This window comes from Dermochelys coriacea, chromosome 2 (assembly GCF_009764565.3).
Source record: "Dermochelys coriacea isolate rDerCor1 chromosome 2, rDerCor1.pri.v4, whole genome shotgun sequence".
Taxonomy (NCBI): domain Eukaryota; kingdom Metazoa; phylum Chordata; order Testudines; family Dermochelyidae; genus Dermochelys; species Dermochelys coriacea.
Window position 1 is genome coordinate 104818698 of NC_050069.1, and position 23025 is coordinate 104841722.

The window sequence follows — 23025 nt, forward strand, 5'->3', positions numbered from 1 at the left end:
GATCATACCATCATATGAATGTGTTGAACTTGGCTAATATCTTTCTTAAAAATATGTCTTTAGAAGTGCTAGTTCCTGTAATGACATAAGTCACGCTGGAGTTCCTGGTACCCAACATACAGTTCATGAATGTAGCTGTGAAAGACAGTTATTGGTGGAATACTCACAAGTAGCTAACTGGCCTGGCTACTGCATGACTATCTTAGGTTAAATAATCCAAACAAATATTATCCCCATGCCCTGATTATATTTGGATAGCCTGGTAACTTGGGTGCTTCTTAAATTTATGCGTGGGTATAGTACTGATCCAAATAATAGAAAACTGTACTGAGTATACACGCTTCAAACATATAAAAGATCCATAGGAAAGAGGATGTGCATATATATTGAAAATTACTGGCCACATGTAAATCGGTGGGAATTTTGCCATTGACTTCAGTGGGGCCAGGATTTCACCTCTGAGGTCAAATTCTGTCCTTGAATGTGGAAGAGTGGCTCCCATTGAAAACCATAGTCTTTTTAGAGGCAAGTTTTCAATTTTGTGCATTCACAACTTAGTGAACTCAGACATCTGTGTGAGCACTCTGATGATTAGCACCTACTTGCAGAGTAGGCAGATTCCAACACCTGAATTTATGGGTAGCATAATATTTGGGGGAGATTTTCAAAGGCACAAGTAGTAATCGGGCACATAACTCCTGTTGAGAGTTAATGGGAATTTAGGCATCCAATTGTCTTTGATAATCTTCCTATATATGCAAATCTATTTGTTCAAAGGGGGTGTATTTATTTGTGTTAGTTCTATCATCTGCTCAGGAAGGAGCTGGAATCTATCATACATGTGCATAGGCATCAGTGCTCAAAAAAGGACATGCAACTTTGTGTACATGAAATTGAGGTCATATTAAAGCTCCTTTGGATATTTGACCTTATTAGTTTTGTTTGTTTCCTTGAAAAGAGTGGGGAGGGGCACAAGACAGAATCCAAAAGGAATCCAATGAAAAACATTTGGTAAAACTTACACCCAAAATTATGCTTCTCATCTAAAATGCTTGGGCATGTTGTGGTGTTCTGTAATCTGAATGAGATGTTTGACAATCTGAAATTCAAATTTTAAAAAGAGAGAGATGTAAACTGTTTCAAAATGGAACACTGAGCACAAGTTGCCAGCTGTCAGTCAGAACATCACTGAACTCAGCTCAGGTGGTTTAGGATGTCATGCTAATGTCAACACATCATTCAAATTTGTTGAAGGAAAGCTATAATTTAGGCTCAGCCCTGGGAATAGGGTTGTTCATAGCTATGCTGCTCCAGGGTGAGTTCCGGGAAGGAAATGTAGCTCAGTGACGCACAGTTCTTCCCCAGATCTCTAGGTTATGCTGGGGGAGTAGTTTACTTTGAGGCATTGCCTGCTGCCCTCCTCATGCCCAGCCTGTCTTGCTGGCCAGCACACTGGAATGTGGGGATGGATCTTTGGCTCCATCCATTTGCTCATAGTAGTGAGTATCAAATGCATGACCCCGGCTATCCTCTGCACTCAGAACTGCAATCTGGGCAGCACAGACATGCTGGTGGTGTGCTGAGGGTGTTCTCTGCTCCCTTTAATCTCCTGAGCAGCCATATTTAGTGCTAAGAACTGTTTTGCCCTTATTCTTACTGTCCTGCTCCCATTGAACCAATATCAAACGTTCCACTGAGTTCAAGAAGGAAATTACACCCATTATCTGTGAGTATGGAAGTCCTGCCAAGCAGACAAATGCATGGAAAGGGACAAAGACTTTCAAAGTAATTCTACATTTTAGTTGTGTAGCAATTCTAAAGCCATCTGTACAGTCTGCGCACTGCAGTGTGACTGAAGTGTAGGTGCGTCCTCCAGCAACAGAAGGACATTGTCTGTGACTGTAGTCCTCATCTCCAAACAACAGTAATGAAGTTGAAGGAAAAATTCATCCAGCAACCTAGATGTGTTAGGTCATAATAACTATGGTACTTTCGTTGTGAATTTTTCATGCCTCCTGAGCGACATAGCTAGGTTGATCAAATTTTTAAGGGCCTTAATCTGTTACTTTTCTTGTTGCTACTGTTCCACTAACATCATAACATATTTTTCTATTTTATACATAGGACTCAATTTTGTATCCATTGAATTAATAAGAAAACTCTCATTGACTTGAATGGCTTCAGAATCAGGCCTACGACAATATGTGTTAGTGCACTAGTTAGCAGCACGGGTTCCCCCAAATTAGATGACACTTGCAGGTTAAGCTCTTGTGTCTGCAGCAAGAGGAGGCTTTTCTACTCTTTTTCCAGAAGCACAGCACTACAAGAATACAAGGACAATGGAATTACAGTCAGTCACAGAACAAAATAGCACTTGAGGCTTGATTCTGAACTCACTTATGTTGGTGTAAATTACAGTGACTCTACTGTTCAATAGACTTAATAAAAAAACCAGTAAAAGGGAGGGAAGAATCAGGCTCAGTGGGTAGAAATTGCTATAGCCTTCATATAAAGAACACCTATAATACTTTGGCTAAAATATCAAACTACATAAAAGGGCTCATTCATTCTCTCATCCACAGTTTTACACTAGTTTAACTCCTTTGGCTTTCTTGACTCCTAATTTATCAGGATGCAAGTGAGAAGAGAATCAGACAAAAGATAAGACAGCTTTCTGGATGACAATGGGACAAAATCTTGTTAAAGCTACTTGTCAGAAAAAGGGATAAAAGCCAAAGCAGAGAACATAAATCCCAGAAGTACATACACCTCCGCGTGTTTAAAAACATGTCAGTTTGTCATTATTTAGTGTCTGAAGGCCCTTGTGTCCCATTTCAGACATTTTTCCTATAAAACAATAGAGCATCTCTCAATGTTCCAACAGTGATATTCATTCCTCTTGATGATTCAGTCTGTCAGTAATTTCATAAGGTTCCAAGAAAATGCTGCCTTCTTTTCTGATTTTCAACACTTGTTTTACTCTGCTACTGTAAAGACAAAAAAGAAATTATGCATACCTTAAAAATGGAAAGGAAGCCATTTCCAGAGTCCTACCGACTCAGTGAAATTGCAGTGGTAGTCACTAGAAACATGACACAGCTATTCACATTCACTGAGAGAAGCATATACTCTTGCAGCTTTATTCAGTAAGGGTAAGAGAAGAAGTTGATAAATCATACTATATTGCAGAATTATTCTGAATATTTTATAGAATATTTTGACAATGTATATTAATTAATGGATAGTTTGAGTAGCTACTTGGAATGACTGACTTATGCATTTATCTCTTTATAATAATCAAAAAAAGCAAAAATAGTTAATAAAATGCATGTATTTGACTACTTCCCTTTTTCCCCTCCCTTTGTATGTCACTTTTCTTCTTAAATTATGTCCTTCTTGTAGTTTGAACTGTCCCTTATTATGTGTCTGTTCAATGCATGTGTGGTCCTGATCCTGATTAAGACGACTGGGTGCCACGGTTATTCAAATGTCAAATTATTATTTCTATTGGTTTTGCTCTAATACCTATGAGCCGCAGATGTGGACCAGGATGCCAGCATGCTAAGTGCTGTGCAAACACACAGATGGTTCCTCCTCCAAGGAGCTTACAATCTATGTAGATGATGATATTCTGGTGGGTTTTGGGGGGGGTCATATGCATGCATATTGTACTTCTACTTACAGAATGTAAATAGAACTAGAAAGAGGGGGGCTTTGACAGATCCTACCTGATCATCAAAGGCTCTTTGATGTTTGTCTACAATGGTGACCTAAGGAAACAAACTAAAACTTCTAGATAGATAATTAGAGAGACTTCATGCTCAAATAACTCCCGGTTAAATAAAGTTCGTTGTGGCTGAAATATCCCGTAGAGATTGATAGATTGTCCTGGCAGAATTCCAAGGGTTTTTTTATGATTTTGATGGGTAATATCAATGTCTATTTTAAGCATTTTCTTATTTAGTGATTGAAAGTTTTCACCATTGTTGGAAATTATGGAGGAATAGATAATTGGGGCTCAGACAATTATTTAATGACAATATATGTTGATAATCAAAAAGAGAGCTTTATAACCATTAAAACACAGATGGTCAACATCGTAGGTCAAATATGCAACATAATTATTCTTAAATCTAACTCTAAAGTTCTCAAGTGGTATTTTTCTTACTTATCTGTACATTTTTATATCAATGGAAATATTTTTTCATTGGTTTGTGTGTATGCTGAAATTAATGTTTACCAACAAAAATCTAATCCTTCCAAGCCTACTGGTAGAAGACTGGAGGTTTAGGCTTTGATTCAGCAAAGCACCTTAAAATGCTGCACTGGATGATTTGGGGGTTTCCAGATGCAAGTATAGCAAAAGCTTCCTAACTGAATTCTTTAATGTAGGGTCCAGACCTAATTATGAAGATTACAAGCCAGGTTCTTGTGTACCTCTGTGTTAGGGGCTGAAAGGAAGCATTTTTCAAGAACAAATCCATATCATTTGATTATGGTTAAATATTCATATATCCGCAAATAAGCATGAATATTAATCTTGTGAACAAGGCTCAGTTCCTCCGTGTGATATCTTTGTTTATTTTGGTCACATACAATCTCCACATCAACTGGGCAAAGTCTGTGTAATTTGAGCAGAAAAATTGCTAAAGCTCCTTTTTGCATTTCAAAAAAATAGCAGTTACACCCCATGTAAGGACTGAAAAATCCTTAGTGAACAAGAAGTATCAAACCTATAAAACTACAGTATGTTTGACAGCAACACAAGTATCAAATGATTTCTGAATCAAGCAATTTAAAAGCTCAGGATTATTCCCCCTCTTATATAATTAAAATTATTTTTTTTGTAAAATGCCAAATGTCTTATAGTTACACATCATTTTTATGTATCACCAATGAATAAATTTGTTGAAGTCTTATCGCACTGGACATCTACAGAAAATCTCATGCCATGCAACACTGAATATGCATTCATTTCAAAGTGATTTTATTTTAAAATGTTTTAATAATTGTTAATTATTAAAATGAGATGATCACATCTATTTTGTTTGAATCTTAACATATAAACCACTCTCTTGAATTATTTCCTAAATTAAAGGCTTTATTTTAAAATCTTCTGGCTAAATACTATTAGATTAATTATTAGAATTCTGTTTTATTTCTTCTATTTTCTACAAGCATATAACCGCAGGACTCTCCTGGGAGACCACATTATTTGAGTTGTTTAAACGTGGGTCATATCCTAGTAAAATATGTTTTAAATAAATAGTGCTAAAAGGGATTTAAAATAGTACTTCTTATCCCTAGGGGTAATAAACAGCATCATGTGAATTAAAATCAGAAGGCACTCAACTACATTATGCCACTTCCTCAATCAATCTGTCAGTGGCTGATTTTTAGCTTTTTTTTCCTCCTCAGCTAGGATCTTGCTGCATTTTACATTTTTTTTTAAACACATGATCATGTAAGGTGCTGAGACTATGTGTGGAATGCTGAGTACTCTGTACTCCATTCAGTTAACTTTACTGGCTAACTTTACTTTTTGATTAAAAAGAAAAGGAGTACTTGCGGCACCTTAGAGACTAACAAATTTATTTGAGCATAAGCTTTCGTGAGCTACAGCTGATTGGAGTTGCATCTGCTCAGTCCTTCCTAGGAGAGTTCATAACCTTGAAGGATTGATTCCTGTATACTGTGATTAAAGAACATTATTGTTTTATTATCATAATCATTTTAATATGAAGAAGCAGAACAAGGGCCAGTCTTAACTCTTTATTCAGGTAAAATATTGAATTAAGTAGGAGTTTTGCCTGATGAGGGATATTGCCCCGGACAGCATGTTTTGTAGGGCCTGCTCCGGCTCCAGGGGAGTTAATCCCCAAAGTTCTATTTATTTTAGCAGGAGCCCATTATGCTAAATGAATCTCAGAAAGATGATGCTTCTGTCTGCAGCTTTTATGAATTTATCAAAGCCACTTTTATGTATTGTTAATTAATTATTTGTATTGCAAAAATACGTAGAAGCCTTCGTCAGAGATTGGGATGCGAATGCATTAAGTTCTGTGCAAACATATAACAAGATGGTGGTTGATTCAAAGAGCTTACAATTTAAGTATAAAATGAGAGGCAGGTGGATGCAGCAAACAGACTAGGAGAGCAAAAGTGATTAGTAGCAGGCAAAAATCAGCCTCACTTTATGGGATTTTTTTGTCTGTTTTGTGAGATTTCCAATAATCCCAAATTTTTGTCAGGCCATAAATATTGTGTGAACATAGTGTTTCACATAGTGTTTTGTCCCTTTGGATCTGGTTCTGGCCAAAATCAAGATGTTCAGAAGATTATGAAAGTGGAAAATAACACAAAAATAGTAACAATATTTTTTAATTTCAGAATCAATGTTAAGATTATTTTGAGATTTGAGACAAAAATTTGAGTAAATTCTAATTAGAGATGGTTGGATATTTTTGACAAGAATGACACCTTCATTAAAAAATGAACATGACAATTTTTATTCTGTTTTCCAGTCAGCTTTAATTCTTATATAATTTAAATCATTTTTACTAAACATTCAGGTGTAATAAGTGATGAGAAATGCATATGTGCATTCATCAATGAATTAGATTCTTGTTTAATAATAAAGAATTTACCCAATTGTTGTACTTCTAACAAAATATTATTTTTTAAAAAATATATTAGACTCAGATCCTCATCAGCTTAATGGATTTCAGTGGAGCTAATCTAATTTACACCAGTTGAGAATCTGGATCAGTAGAAAGTACATTGCCTAAATATGCTACAAAAAGCTGTGCAACTAAAAGTTATGTCTTTTCCTTTTCCTCCTACAGTAACATCACTTTAAAAAGTAAGTTAAGTAGACCTGCTGTTACTTATTATGTATTTATTACATGTCTAGAGACATGAAATGTTCATAACATTTTCCTGTAGCTAGTGTAGCAGGCTAGGAGCCAGATACTGCTTGCTTTACTCCACTTCAATGGGACTACTCACCAGAGTAAGGTGAACAGCTTTTAGCTTCTGCAGGGATTTAAAAGTATCTGACGTCCGAGTGTCAGTTGTTATAATACATTTCTAAGTTGTTGACTTTTTTCGATATTTTTTTTAAATTTAGGATTAACTGGATAAAAGCTTTCTTTCTTCCCAATTGAATGATGCTGTTTAGCTGGTAATCTAGATACTGATTCTGCAATTGACTGCACACTTTGAGCTCCTGTGCCTTTTGAGAGCCCCATTGACTCAGCAGAAGCCATGTGACTGTCCACATGGAGTCTATTGCAGGATCAGAGCTGTATTGTAGAGATCTTGGTAGGACTCAAACCCATGTTATCAGCTGTTCCCTTTCACTGAGACCAGTCCTACAAAATGCTCAGGTGCATAGCTTCTCACCGGATCAACCCTAAATGCTAAGTGAACCATGAAAGAGATCAGTGTTTAATTTGAATTTTCAGAGTATTTTAATTTATTGTGAATTTTGTTCTCTGATTTCAAAGTACAATAAATTTAATGCAGGGTGGGGAGGCAGGGGTTGTGAGGGTTGTTGCATTTCAACTTAAATTTTGAATTCCTAATACTACATGAATGTGAAAAGGTTTGCACTGCCAATTACAGGCAAAGAATACAAGTGCAAGGAAACTGCTTTCTTCACAGCTTTTATTTCTGTTACTTTAATTGTTGAATGAGGACCCTACTCACCTAACCTCTTGTGCTCCTCCCCTGAGAAAATCTGCCATCAAACCATGACCCAGAAGAAATATGGGTGATTGCACTGTCCCATAAAAAAAATAATAAAAAAGGCACTAGTCTGGTATCAAGGGACCTTCCTAGGATACTTAGGAGAATATTTTCCGTGGAAGCCAACTGACCATCCATCTCCCTTTTTAACTAGTGTCAAGGCTGGTTTACTTGATGATGATTTGATGCCCAGCAATTGCTCCCCCTTGCCCACTGAAAATGAGTGATGACAGGGGAACAGCCGTCAAATAGAACAAGCTGAGATATTGTAGCAGGGAGCTTAGCAGAGTTGAGTCCTGCAAAAAGGAAACACCGTTATAAAAAGGATAAAGCTCTGAAAAACAACAGTTTTATAGTCTGTTTTCTGGAGAATACTTGTTTGTTCTGGATTTGTAAGGTATGTTTATCTTGACAAAGCATTCCTATAAATAAAACAAAGTGTGTTCTGTACATGCACTTGTATAGAATTCCCTAGCTCTGTTTCTGCTAGGTTCAGTTGAACCCTGATGACCACATGACTGGGAAAAATATTAGAAACTATGCCTCTTCTCATCTAACAGCAACTTCTCAATGCTGGGATATAAAACTAAAGAGACAAGCTGGCCACTGCTGTGCTTTTTCATGTAGCAATGGTTACATGTATCAATACATGAATCTTAAATCTTAAAGCTTTGGATGTTTGCACTACATTTCCTTGGTGCTCCATTCTACTGAACAGAATACTTGAGAAACAGTAGAAGTCACTCTGTAGTCTTACACAAAAGTGCTACATTGTAGAGACATAAAAGAATCATTTTGAAATAGTAAAATATAACTGTAGTGTAACAATATAATGTAGCATTTATATAGCACTTTACATCTTCAAGGCACTTTACAAACATGACCCACAAACAATATTATATATTCTAATGTATGCATACTAATAGTTACATAACTGTTAGTGTGTACAGAGATGTATATAAAATATATACAAAAACACCCACACACAATTTAGAACCTACACTTTATTTAATTAGCTATATACATACATTAACTAATTCAACATTAAAGGTCAAGGTCCCAGTTCTGCAAACCATTTCTCACATGAGTAATTCTTACTCGCACCATTCGTTAAGCTGAAGTAGTTAGGAGTATGTGCATGTCGAAGGAGTACTTGTGTAACTAAGGATAGCTGGATCCTGCTATTGTATCTATGCAATACTCTTAAAAGAATGTGAAGATAACATAAATTAAGGTTCTTGCAATGACATAAACTGGGCTGGACTGAATATTGTGCAGACTGAGTAAACAATAATAGTTTTATTTAACCAAATGTCCGATATTTGAGAAGGTCCCAGGATATTAGAGAGATGAGGTGGGTGAAGAAATATCTTTTACTGAACCAACTTCAGACCTGAAGAAGAGCTCTGTCTGGCTCAAAAAGTAGTATTTTTCACCAGCAGAAGTTGGTCCAATAAAAGATATTTCCTCACCTATCTGGTCTCTCTAATGTAAGTTAGAGCAGCATTCAGGCTACTCTAATTTATACCAGGCTCTGGACTGACTGTCAGACCGCTAAGGATTAGAGGGGTGGCAAAGAACAACTTTATTCCCCACCTCCTCACCTGAACTTAATGTCATTTGCTCAGTGCAAAGGATCTGGCCTGCAGTATGTGTATGATATATGTTTTTGTTTATAGAGAGGGAAAATGTGCTGTGGATTCATGTTTGTGCCAGTAGGATATAAGGAACAATAGTTTCCTACAGTAACTGTACAAAGACTGATATGGTTAGCCTTCAAGTTTGATGACTTTTTACACTTTGCAAGAAGAAAGTATGACTGCACTGAATATAACAACATCCAACATTCCTCACCCACCTAGCCAAGATTAGATGATTCTTTATTGGATGAGGAACTGTAAACAGATATGAGAGGCTAATATTTCCTTCACAGCATGTTTCCTGTAAATCATAGCTCTTTTATAGAGATCTAAGCCTCTGTCTTCATAGATGCATAGTGCAAGACACACTCTGCTGTTCTAGTGCCACTGTTCAACATTTGGGTGATAAGTTGAGATCTCTAAAGATAGATTTTTGGCACATTTAACACTAAATTATCCTAACAGTGGTGGAATCTTGGCCAATAGCAAGTCTGTGCCAATGAGGTCAATGCAACACCACAAAGGATTAGCAAGCCTTTTGGTGGTGGATATAGCTCTTGCTTTTTTGTTTGTTTGTTTGTTTGTTTGCAATGACTTATTAAAATGTAGGAAATTGAATTAGCTCCATGTGTGTAGCACTCATTCATCATAGAATTTGTTTCACTTCTCTGTAATGTTAATGAGATATGAAAAACCTTTTTTTCCTTTCTAATATATCAGCACAGTAACATTAATGACACAGAATCAGCTCCAGTGAATGGGAGAGAACGAGTTCACCTACACTATAATTTATAATTGGCTCACTCATGGGAGTTGAGTCTTTTGCATGAAAACAAGGGCTGTGTGAAAATGTGTTCCATTCAAGCCTGTATTGTCACCTGAAAGGTTTGAAGGAATCAGTTTGCATCTAATTAAGGCTTCCGTGACTTCAACTGAAAAAATTAAAGAATATATTAATTAAAAGTTTTTAAAAAGTCATCTTTTGTGGAAGCCTATATAAGATATTGGAATCTGTTGGTGTTAAACTGTCACCATAACAGATACCATTACAAGAAAACAGAAATATCTACACAGCTCAAATACTGCTGTCAAAGATCGGAATGTATTAAGTTTGTTGCAGCTCTTATGAAAATCTCTGTACATTCTGAATAATGCAGTGATTATAGTGGGAGTCCATTGGGTAACACTTTACTTTAAGTCTCCATCAATGGATGCTTAACTCCTGCTAATTTGGAACAGTGGCTTGGGGAACTATAGTTGAGAGTCACAGACATATAAAATGATTCCATTGTGATTGGTTTTACTGCAGTGAATGCCAGTGAGATTTTGTTGAAAGGAGACAAAGAAAATGCTGCTCCCTTTTGTTGTGGTGTGTCATGGTGCTGGTTTCAGAAACTAAAACTAGAGAATCTTTTTGGCTGGCTTCACAAGAGGTGCTATAATGGGAGAACTTAAAGATGTTCTGTTTTGACAGTTATCAGTCCCAGGAATATTTCCCAATATATGTATGGGGAATAAGTCTCGGACTGATAAAAAGGGGTTTCAGTTTGATAGATTCTCAGTGTTCCAAAGTGTTTAGTTTATTGAAGGAAACACTAGGTCTTGGGGTGAGAGAGAGAAGGTCACTTGCACTGAGGATTTGAAGCATCTTCCAAGAGAATAGTGGGAAGATAAGGAAAGTTATAATGCAGGCAACCAAGTAGGAAGAATGCTGTGTTTTAATTGAAAGCGGGACCAGGAGTCAAGGAGAATTCTTTTTCTCTGGTGGAGAACATCCTCCTTTTACTGTAGATATTGCCAATCCATTGCTGCCAAGGATGTTTTTTTCTTATCCGTGGCTCATGGATATTTCTGAAGAGCAAATATTTTGTATTTGTGATAATGCACCAAATGACTTGATTTTTTTTCATGGAGAATCTGCTTTCCCCTCTTTATGCAAATTACTCAGTTTAAACACTGCCTGGGTGGGGAGTCAAGAGAAGGGGCAGTGCCATTTACAAATGGAGCTAGAATCTTGGATATACTCGGAGCAGAGCTACTAAGGACCATCTTACTAAGTAGGCTGCAGTTGTCACTGTGACTAATACTATATGCCTGTGTCATATGCCATTGGTCTTTCTGGAAATCCTGCCTGTTTTCCCCCTTCATCTAAAAATGTCAGATCAAATGGAAGGAAAAATAAAACTACTAAATGACATGAAGGAAAAACTACAACACAAAAATATTATTTTAGAATGGGAACTATTCAATGTAAGAAAGCCAATGGATTTTTTTTATTATTAATGTGAGCTATCATTTAACATATGCATCAGAACTGTGTAATATCTCATAAGAGACTGCCCCACACAACTATAACATAGGGACAGAGGAACTGCCACAGTAGATCAGATCAGTGCTCCATATAACCCAGTATCAAGGTCCCATCAGCCCTAAATTTCTATGATTCTATCCTGCCTCTGAGAGCAGCCAGTACCAGATGCTCCAGAGGACTGCACAAAACATAGAGTGGCATAACCTGTTCAAAGGATAAGTTTGCACTTGTTTGCTATGTTGTTGTAGCTGTGTTGAACCCTGCATATTAGAGAGACAAGATAAATAAACAAAAAGAAAAGGAGTACTTGTGGCACCTTAGTGTCTTAGAAACTAAGGTGTCACAAGTACTCCTTTTCTTTTTGCGAATACAGACTAACACGGCTGCTATTCTGAAAGATGAATAAGGTAATATCTTCTGTTGGACCAACTTCTGTTGGTAAGAGAGACAAGTTTTCAAGCTCTGTGTAAGCTTGAAAACTTGTTTGTTTCACTAACAGAAGTTGGTCCAATAAAAGATATTGCCTCATCCATCTTGTCCTTCTAGACCTTGTCAGTTAATGCTCTAGTCCCTCGAAAAATGTTTTATCCTATCTAATATAACTGTGGATGTTTTTATGATTGAGATAAATCTCCAGTCTTTTTTCTAACTTGACTAAGCTTTTGGATTCAATGATATTTTTGGCAATGAGTTCCACAGGTTGACTGTACATTTCATTAAAAGTATATTCTTTCTAAACACTTTAATATTTGTGACTTTCAATTGCACTTTTACTCTTGTATTATAAGAACTAGTTAACAGGAGAACTCAGCTGATTTTCTTTATAGAATTGATTATTTTGTATGCCAATTCTATGTCCCTTTTATTTATCAGCTTTCTGAATTAAACAGTGCCAGCAAGTTAGTCTTTCTACAAATGGAATAAGTCCATGCTGCTAATCAGTTCTGATGCCTGTCTCTGAACCTCTGCTGTTTCTGCTATACCTTCTTTGGGATCAGATGACCAGAAGTGAATGCAGTCTATTCCAGGTGAGGTTTCTCCATTGATTTATATAAGAGCATCATCATATTTTTAGTATTTTTTGTCTTGTTCTTTTTTGCCCTAACTTTTGTTTGCTTGTTTAACCACCACTGCCTAATTAACATATAAGACATGTCATTATTTTTATTTAAATGGATTTTTATTTTAAATCAATTTCTTAGACATTCTGATCCTGATTCTGAGCCTTACTGTGGCTCTGTTATGGGGGCAGCTTCATAATGGTTCACAAGGCCAGCTTTACAGGAAGATTTACCTGTGTGTGTGTGTGTGTGTGTGTGTGTGTGTGGAGAGAGAGAGAGAGAGCTTCTCCATGTGGTATAAGGCAGAAAGGCCTTACATTGCCCTCCTCTTCCCCAGGGCCTCTGGCACATGGCTTTGGTGCGTGAATGGTCTAGGAAATGAGTTGGCATGTTGGGTAAGGAAACAATACTGCTGGAGTGTTCTCCTCTATGGCTGTTCTGAAGGGCAACCCTTTGGGGGACCTTCAAAACCAAGAGTAGGGGTAATTTATAGCCATGGGGCTGTAACTTATTCTGAGGGCGAGGTCAAGAATTTGGGAGGAACAAAGATGGCTTAATTTCATTTTTGTCCCCTTCTGGGCTACATCTCAAGAGTCAACCCCCTAGTTGTTATGAATCTATGGTTTTGCACCTGTTCTACTGCAGCCAACAGCATTTTTGTCATTGACTTCAGTGGGAGGTGTATGTCAGTGCACCAGAGGACCTTGGCATGAGTGCCATAAGGCTCACTCGATATTAGCCAAAAGACACATTTTGAGAAAGAAACATAAGATTTAAAAATTAGGAACAATGAAAAAAATCAATGTGCTGGAAAATGTATTTAGCACTGCTGAGTAGGAACATCTGCCTCATTTAGCCACAGAAAAACCATTCACCTACCAAACAAGCTTCAAGACCAGTTCTGCAGCCCTTATTTATATGGGTAGTCCAAATTACACCAGTGGGACTTGTGAGGAACAGCTGGAGGCCCATAAGTTTCTTTATTAGGGGAACTACTGATAGGAGAACTATTCTTGAGCTATCCTTGCTGAAACAAGCCAGCACAGATCTGGCGGGGCCACCGGCCTAGGGCATCAACTGCCAGACCTATCACTTTTTACTCTTAGGGTCCTAGTCTCCACTGTCATATGGTGTAGGATGAGCACACACAGAAACTCCAGCCTGCAGATAGCAGGAGTTTAGCTAACTGGTTAACTTAGTACATGGCCATAGCACTTGGCTGAAGCAAACTGTTTACCAACAATAAGGAGAAGGATGATTAATACTAATATCTTACATTTGCATAGTGCCTCACATATCTAGTGGTCTCAAGCACTTTAAAAACTACAATCCTAATCCTCCATCACTTAAATTAATAGGGGTAGATTTGAGCACTATATAATATCCAGGAATCACTCCCCACCACCACTAATATGCAGCTGTCTCTAGGGTAGTACATGGCAGCTTTATAACCGTGCACATCAACACTGTGCAACAACTTATGACAGGAAATGAAGAAGAAGAATGTAGACAAATGAAACTGCCCGGGAAATTTAGGTGAAGCATGTAATTACTGAAACTGGAATTAGGCCAGGACATAAGGGTTAGCACACCCACTGCTGCAGAAGCACTATGAGTTCTTTATTATCCTCCAGTGGTCAGACATCAGTTTTACACCTCATCCAAAATTTGTTGCTAGTCCTACCTGAAAGCAATCTTAAATGTTTGTCAGTGTCTTTAAAACAAAAAGAGACATCCAATGTGCAGACCCTGCATGCTCTATTGCCACCAGATATTGCATAGCAGTGGCACCACAAATTGTTTCCTTCTGGGGGAGATTTTATTCAGAAATCCACCCCCAAAACCTCACTTTTGCTGAAGACCAAAAGTGCAATTTCTTTAGCAGCCACCTTTGAGAATAAGTCAAGTCAAGCATGTATATAACAGAAATTTAAAAAAAAAGTTTTAGTTTAGAAATGAGCAACAGACATAAAACTTTAGCTTGTGTAAATTAAATGGTTCTGCTGCATTAACTTCATAAAACCATAATCCTCTCCTCCATAAACTATTACATGCACTGCAACATATCTGATTTATGGGATATGGAATTGATGGGAAAAAATTAATGCTTGAAAAACATATTAAAGACGTTATTGAACAGATTTTAATTGAGATTTGATTTCAATGCCCCTTATCCACATGATTAATGGATGCTACCCCTCGACTCCAGCAGGCAGAAAAGAGTCTTTAATATGACAATTAAGTATCTGTCTTTAGGTTTTATGTAGCTCTCGCCTCAGATCACTTCATCAGTACAGTGTGGCTTTTGTGCAGATTAAATTGAGACTCAATTTTCTCTATTTTCCAGCACTTACTTATGTTTTATGACAAGCACTAAATCAATTTTATGCTATTATTGATTTTTTTCTTAAATGGACACAAACCATTTCGCCTTTTGCCCTTCTTTTCTAGTTTCCTTCCCTTTCCTTTTTTCACTCTATGCTTGATATACAGCCAGCTAAAGAAATTTCAAACGTTTCCTGAGATTTCTACAGGTTGTGCCAATTCACTCACTTTTTACAACATCAGAATTGACAGACTTAACTTGGAATTCTATCAAAACTTATATATTGTAATGTGACAAGATGTACGAGTTGGGTTTTTGTTAGTTTTATTCCTTCTCTTTTTGCTTTCTTTAATAAAAAAAAAAACCAACGAAAAACCGCCAAACTTCTAAAGCTTATTTCCTTTCAATTTTAACAAAATCTTTGTAATACCTCCTGAAATATTTGAAGACTAGCTTAAGCTATAATTTTTGAAAGAGTCTTGAAGTCTAATTAATACAACGCTGTAGGAAAATCTATTTCATGGCTTGCAGGGGAAAAGGGCATTATCTGCAAGGTGCAATAACTCCTCTGAGATATGGCAACAGCTAGTGGTACACCATGCAATTAAGAAGCTGCTGGATCTTTAGGGCTTTATCCTGTATGACCTGTGGCAAAAATTAACAGCTGCTTTGGGCAATAAAAGTAACACAATTTGTAATCAGATAGCTTGATTTTTGGGGCTAAGAATTATACACGAGGAAGGACAAAAGGGGGAATGGAGAAATATAATTCAGGCAAGAAAATAGCTTAGCCTTTGATTGTGTGGTAGTTTGGGGTCATAGAGGAGGTTAAGAGAGACTGTTCTGTAACTCATTTGTTTAGAATCCAAAATGACTATGCACAATGTTTGAGCTCAGGTGGTAAAATTGATCCCTTCACCGAGGAAATAAGTAAAGTGACTTTTATTTTGCAGGACAGTAAATAAGTCTTACATTGCCTTGGACATTTTACTTGTTTATCCATTGACTCTCAAATTATTAAAACAAAAAATGGATGTGATGTTGCTAGAAAAGACCTTTCCAAAAATGCTTTGCTTTGAATCATGAGGCCAATTTTAACATCAGTGAACCATTTTATGGCATCTTTGCTCAATCAATACATGCATCAGTGGAAATTTTTCCTGAATAATAACAGCAGTATTTGGCCCAGAATTATTCACTTTTGAGCTATTGTGTCTATTGTCCTGCTGTTAACATGTGGTATTTCATGCTCTGTGAGTGTTCAGTGGTGGGAAGGTGAGGGAGGTTGATGTGGGAACCTTCTCACTGGCTTCCTGGAGGAAGCGATTCATAGAAAAGGAACCGGAACTTGGAGCAAAACATAAGGGTTCCCTCCCCAGTGCAATATGTTTTTCTTGCTCTCTGCATCAAATGGTAGCCCTACTGAGATACACAAGTTAGTCATTCAATAATGGGCAGTATTTTAGAATCAGGCAACAGTGCTGGAGCTCCCAAAGTCCCTACACTCTTGATCCCTCATGTAAGATGCATGTTAGTATCACTGATGTCAACATTCATGATCATCAGGAGACTCATAATTTTTGCCTTGCTGTTTGACTTTCCTATGAGTTCAGGATAATACGGATAAATATAATGAATCAGCATACATACTGTCTTTCTGGCTCATGTAACAAGCACGCTGTCCTATGAGCAAAACATTTTGTGAACTTCATACGTGTTCTACAATGTGGATGTTGTATTCCGGTAGCAAAGAACAGATGAGCCCTGAAATCTTTAGCTTTAGTTTGAGTTCAGATTCAAACCCCTTACAGCTCAGTGGTTTCTATGATGTGCACTAATCCAGAGCCAAAACAAACCATTTTATTTCTTTTGTAGAGCAGTGGTTCTCGCCTCATGCTGCAGAATCCTTATACATTTACTGCATTTTTCTTTTTTTTTTTACCATTTTCCTCCCTATTATTTATTACTATAGTTGCTGCTAAAATATTATACACTTGTAAAAAGTACTCATCACTATGTTGCCTTACACAAACATCATGTAAATATAATAAATCAAGATAAATGACTGAAAAATGCTAATAGACATTCTCCTATCACATATTGAGAATCTCAGTACAATTGGTCTAACTTGGATTTCCTGACCCTGTATATTCTGTACGTATATTCTTCTCCTACTATTTACTCTTGTCTCCATCTATCCTAATTATACATTACTTCATTATTTTGCATTTGTTTTTATATAAGATCTTGATAATTTTGTTATACTATGTTTTTCATTGTTTTTCACTTTGACATTTTCCTCATCCTTGATTCTTCATTTTCTGCCTCACGTTTTGTAATCCTGTGATATTTGGCTCTTCCTGGGAAAGTGTTGCAGGACCCAAGAAGAGAGAGACACTGTGGATTGTGAATCACAATACCCTTTCCCCAACACCATTCATTCAGTCATACGCCTTCATTCTGGTGACTTTACAACAACCTTAGCTGAGATGGAGCTGAGACAGTCAACATTGTATGGCAAAACAGCTGAAATCAAAGGTCAGCCAAGTCTAATTTCTACAACATTCAAGTTGTGGGCTATCTGGGGGCTATTCGATTTCAAGGTTTAAAATGCTTGTATAGTGGAGTGGTCCAGTTAAACAAATACCCTTTAAAGTAATAAATCTACTACAAACTTCTTGTACTCTAAAGGGCAAATTACCAGAATGGGTTAACCTGTTGAAAGAATAAATCCATTTACAGAATAAATGCTCTGCATCTGAAATGGAACTACAGATAGATAAATCTCTTCTGTGCACACCTATTAAAAGAATCATCTTTTCCTACATCCAGGTTCATGGCATCACAGTTTTGGTTTGATTAGATTTTTCATTTTTGTACCCATAGATGATGTGTTTTGTTTCAAGGAATAAGTATTTAAAGGGCCCTTAAAAGGGGGATATATAGTGCATTGAAGCCAAACAGCTCAAAGCAGTCTTTCTGGGCATAGTATTATCACTGACAACAAACAAGAGACCTTTGTGTCTCATCCATGCAGAGGAGTTTGCAGGCTTTTCTAAAATGAATTGCAGGTGTAATCTAAAATCTTACAGACTAAAATCAATAAATGGCTTTAGCTTTACTTCCTCCTCCCCCCACCTCTTTCTTTAGTCTGGCTAGTAGCATTGTTAAAGATTAGCCAAGAGGAGAGCTGTGCTCCCCTTTATAGTTGAATGGTGGATGAGAAATATGACAGTCAGGCTGGCTACTTGCTGGAAAGAAGGGGTAATCTGAGACAAGTCAGACCATTATAAAATTTAAATTTTATTTTTGTTTTATTGCACTTTAGATCATTTATTTAAGATAAAAACCCCAATGGCTACCCACTGGCAATCATGGGGTTTGTAGGATAGGCCTTCTAGGCTGTGCTGCCAGTGGCTGTTGCATAGCAACAGTAGAAACAATAGCAGGAGGTGCTGAGGGGGTGTATAGAGTGCCCTGATGGAGCTCAAGTACCCCAGGCACTTAGGCAGGGCATGACATGATAAGTGGCTGTTGATCCCTTTCCCTCTAGAAGCAATCTATTACTCCTTTGATTAAATCTCCTTTGTACTATGAAGTCCCCAAAGAGGAAAGAGTGACCAAACAAGAGGAAAAGTATTTAATAAGGTCAAGAAAGTTCCAAACTGAAAACAGTTCTCTTTGCAATGTAGTCAGTAAAAGAACAGACCCTCCCACCCATTTCATCCCCTTTCCATGCATATTATTCTGCAATGGTTATGGTAAAACACCTTAACTCAGCTCTGCGAAAGAATGAGGGAGAGGAAGAGACCACCTTCAGAGTGCAGCTGGAATTGGAAGCTGTCTGCCTCAGCCGTTAGAAATATGTGGAGAAATTACCTATCATTCCCTGTAGAGACATCCAGCAACCATCCCAACCCAGCTTTTCAGTTCGGTGATAATATGCTCCTATCAGTTTTAATAGCCCCATGCTGGATTCAGGAGGTATTATGGATTGTACAGCAAGCATATTGTCATTAAATTAAATTTTCAGAACATTCCCCAGCTCATCACAAATACCACAGAGAGTAATCATAATCGGTTCTCAACACATGTGTAATTGCCTTCAGCTGGCGTTTTTTACAGTTGACATTGTTCAGCAGTGATAAGGTGATTGGTGATTTGAATACACAGCTTGTTTCATAGCTGCCGTAATTGAAATATGGTATGTGTGAATGGAAGATTACATTAAGACCTAGGATAATCACCTGACATGAGAGTAATTGAGTCTACAATCTGCCACTGAGTCTCTCAGGGAGGGCTGAAATGAAAAGAAGCCATTAGTAGATTATACCACTGCTGGCTCTGCTTTGTGCTGGAGTGCCAGGCTGGCATTCCAGAACTGCGGGCTATGTGTGGATACTGTCTAGGGCACCATAAATGAAAGGAAAGAAAGGGGGAAACAAAATAGTTGAAAAGAAAAGTTGAACTTTTTTTCCCTCAGGGAAGAACAAGCCAGATTCTAGAACGAATACTTCTCACTGCCTTAAAAATATTTCTCTTATTTTCCCATTGATAGAGGTACAACATCTCTTTTTTTTCATTTTATTTTTATTTTATTTTATTGCATGGGGTAATGGAAAAGCTTTAAATGAATTACTCCTTGCGTTTTTTGACATAAATTATCAAATATTAAATTAATTACCAATTTATGGAGAATTTTATAGGGTGAAATCAATAGCCATTAAATAGGCTTCTGTATAATTATTCTAAAAAGCTATAGACTTGAATACATAGTGCTGATTCTTCGTACAGAATTTTCAGTCCAAGCTACAGAATTGAAAAGAGAATTATATCCCGGCCATAGAATTCTACTAGTTTGTTCTAAAGATTCAGTAGAAAGATTATTAGTGCTTATTAAACTGGAATTTTCCATAAGGTGGGTGCAAGTATTTTGATTATTGCAAAGAAGGAATTGCAATAAGGACAATTATAAGTGGGGGTAACCAAGAAAAGCATCCCATCCTGCCCTTTTAAAATAAATAAAATGGAGTGCTAGTAAATCTGAAACAAACTTTTTTTCTAGGTGTCCAGATTTAATGGGCAAAAGCATAATTGCTTTTTAAGGAGAATATTTTATTAGTCAAGGGCTGAGGTGCATAACCTTGTGATGGAAATACCCCATCTGTTAATGTTTTTTTTCCTACACCACACAAAATATTGCTTTGGATAAATTCAGGAAGGAATGTAATGTCAGAGTTTCCACAAATCTACTGTACATACAGATAAGTCCTGTACAGAGAAGGATTGCAAGCCCAATTGAGATAAACAAGTCAGAATTACTGTTAAGAGGCTGGTGCCCAGAGTGTTTAATGGCTTGAAAAGGTGACAGAGCATTTATGCAGCTACCCCTTCAAAAATTATCATTGAGCCAATGATAATCCAGTTATAATAATGAGTACTGAGTCGATTAAGCTTAGCATGCAGAGAACATGCTTTTTAATGTTAAATAACTCAGTCTCTTCATGTAAAAAAGGAAATGGAGACAGGTACTCATTAAAAAGCCTAAAAATAGTTGAAACCAGCATATTGTGGGGTTTGTTTGTTTTTTACAAAAACAAAATATCCAGGTAAAAGCCTATATTCAAAACTCTAGCCTGTTGTGAAATAGCACAGCTAAATTATAAGGCTTGATCTTGTAAGGTGCTGAATGTCTTCAATTCCCACATAACTTCAGGGTGCTCAGCAATTTTCAGGATCAGGTGTCAAAATGTAGTACTACTTTGAAAAGAGTCTGTGAAAATGGCTTTGGAAGATAGAGCTAGGTTCTCTTACATATCACTTATAAACAGAATTGTTAACCATACGTCAGTTGCAGAGACAAATTATGCCCTCTTTCACAGAAGGAGGGATATTATAGGGATATTTTCTAAAATTTTCCCACCATTACTATCAACATAGCCCTTTTTAACACTGTGTCAATTAAATATGCTCAGAGCAAGTCTAACTAACAGTGTTAAAGACACCAGTGGCTGTACAGATCTTGTTTAAACTAGGACTTCCATTGTTGCTTACACTAGTGCAGCAAAGGGAAGTTTTTAGACAATTTAGGCTTTTGTTATACCTATGCAATAATACCACTGCACAGGTGTAACAGGGTTCTGAATTCAACTTGCAGAATGTTCGTTAGCAGTGAGTATGCATAAAAAAAAACAGCTTGGCTCTCAGATCACAGGCTGAATCTCCAGGGTTAGCAATTTAAAAAAAAAAATAAAGATGTTTACTGTAAACTGTGCTAATTTGATCTGGACACCACTGATCCACAACAAACACAGAACTCCATAATGTATTTTTACAATCCCTTTTCAAGCATGCTTCAAGAATCTTATTCACATCTCACATATGCCAGATGCATTACCATTGACTAGAGCTGGCCAGGTATTTTTGATTAAATATCTTTTTTTGGTCCAGAAATCCTGATTTGTAGAAACTGAAACCCCAGAATAACCAATAGCATAGTTGTTATGGATGTGGGAGACCCAGGACCAAGTCCCTGCTCTGAACTAGGCACTGCAGGGACTTGAGCCTGAGTTTCCTACATTTCAGGTGAGTGCCCCTGCTCCTAGGCTATTGACTCTTCCGGGCATGGTCTCTCTCTCTTTTTTTTTTTTTTTTTCATGAACATTTTCAAAAGGTCTTGGGTTTGCTCTGATGTAGATCAGAAAGAAATCTCAAAACTTCTAAATGTATTGCAAAATGGAATTCTTGTTTTCCAGACACTCCTACCATTGACATGACTCCCAGTTCAAACCAAGATCCTGGATTCACTTGAATTTTAGCAGAAGATTGGCTAAAGTGGGAAAATTCTGTATGTGACACTGTTTAAGGGAAGTGACATAGTTTAAGGGGAGAGTTCTTCTCTTTACCAAAAGTGTATAGAGGGTCTCGGTTGCTTTTTATTCCACACCTGGCTCTTTAGGTGGCTGGCTAACTTGCTCCTCTCTCCCATTTCTTCAGAAGAGCATTTCATATGTCCCAAATATTAGGTGACTTCTCAGGGGAAGAGGCCCGTTTGCCTCTCTCCATTCTCCATCAGTACACCTTACAAATGCTTCACCAGATCGGGCTTCTGCTGACCCTTTAATGACTTGACAGAGCTCCAAGGTTAAGATACCACACAGGGCATCTTTATTCTCAAGCACTGCTGGGATTTAAGTTATCAAAAAGTCAGTAATAGGGGTGGAGCATTTGCAGATCCTGCATCTGAGGAAAAAAAGGATCCAGATTATTGGCCCTTGAAAAAAACAAGAGGAAGATAAAACAATGGGCCTACACCATAATACAGCTTCAGAGCATAGATGTGCACAATGACTATGGTGACCATACATCCAGTTTTGGCTGGGACAGTTCCTTTTTTAAGCCCTGTCCTGGCCATCCAACTTTTTTTTTTTTCAAAAGGAGGCATTTGTTTCATTTGCTCTTGCCGTCTTGATCGGTTGGCAAGAGTAAATGGGACAAATGCTCACTTTTGTCAAAAAGGGGAGGTGCAGGGGGAGTGGAGGGAGGCAGGGCTGGGAGGTCATTCCAGTAGACGGGGGGTGACAGGGCTCCAGCGATGGGTAGAGTTGCCCACTTTCTAATAGCAGAAAACTGCACACCCCTGCCTCGCCCCCTGCCCTGCCCCTTCTCTGAGGCCCCACCCCTGCTCATTCCATCCCTTCTCCCTCCATCACTCATTCTCCCACCCTCACTCAATTTCACCAGAGCAGGGGCTTGGGTGTGTGAGGGGTGAGGGCTCTGGCTGGGTGTCCAAGCTCTGGGGTCGGGCTGGGGATGAGAGGGTTGGGGTGCAGGAGAGGGCTCCAGCCTCAGGCAGGGGGTTGATACGGGAGTGAGGGGCTCCGGCTGGGGGTGTGGGCTCTGTGGTGGGGCAGGGGCTCAAGACTGGGACTGCGGGTT

At 37.8% G+C, this 23025-nt stretch overlaps 1 long non-coding RNA gene across 1 annotated transcript in view; it reads left to right on the top strand.

Moving 5' to 3' along the window:
- Window positions 1–22545, top strand: part of LOC119851952 — a 24512-nt gene extending 1967 nt beyond the window's left edge. Inside the window, exons 2-4 of the long non-coding RNA XR_005291472.2 lie at window positions 12574–12728; window positions 17457–17625; window positions 21843–22545. This is a non-coding gene — a long non-coding RNA (uncharacterized LOC119851952). The remainder of the gene's footprint in view (window positions 1–12573; window positions 12729–17456; window positions 17626–21842) is intronic.
- Window positions 22546–23025: the final 480 nt, after the last annotated feature.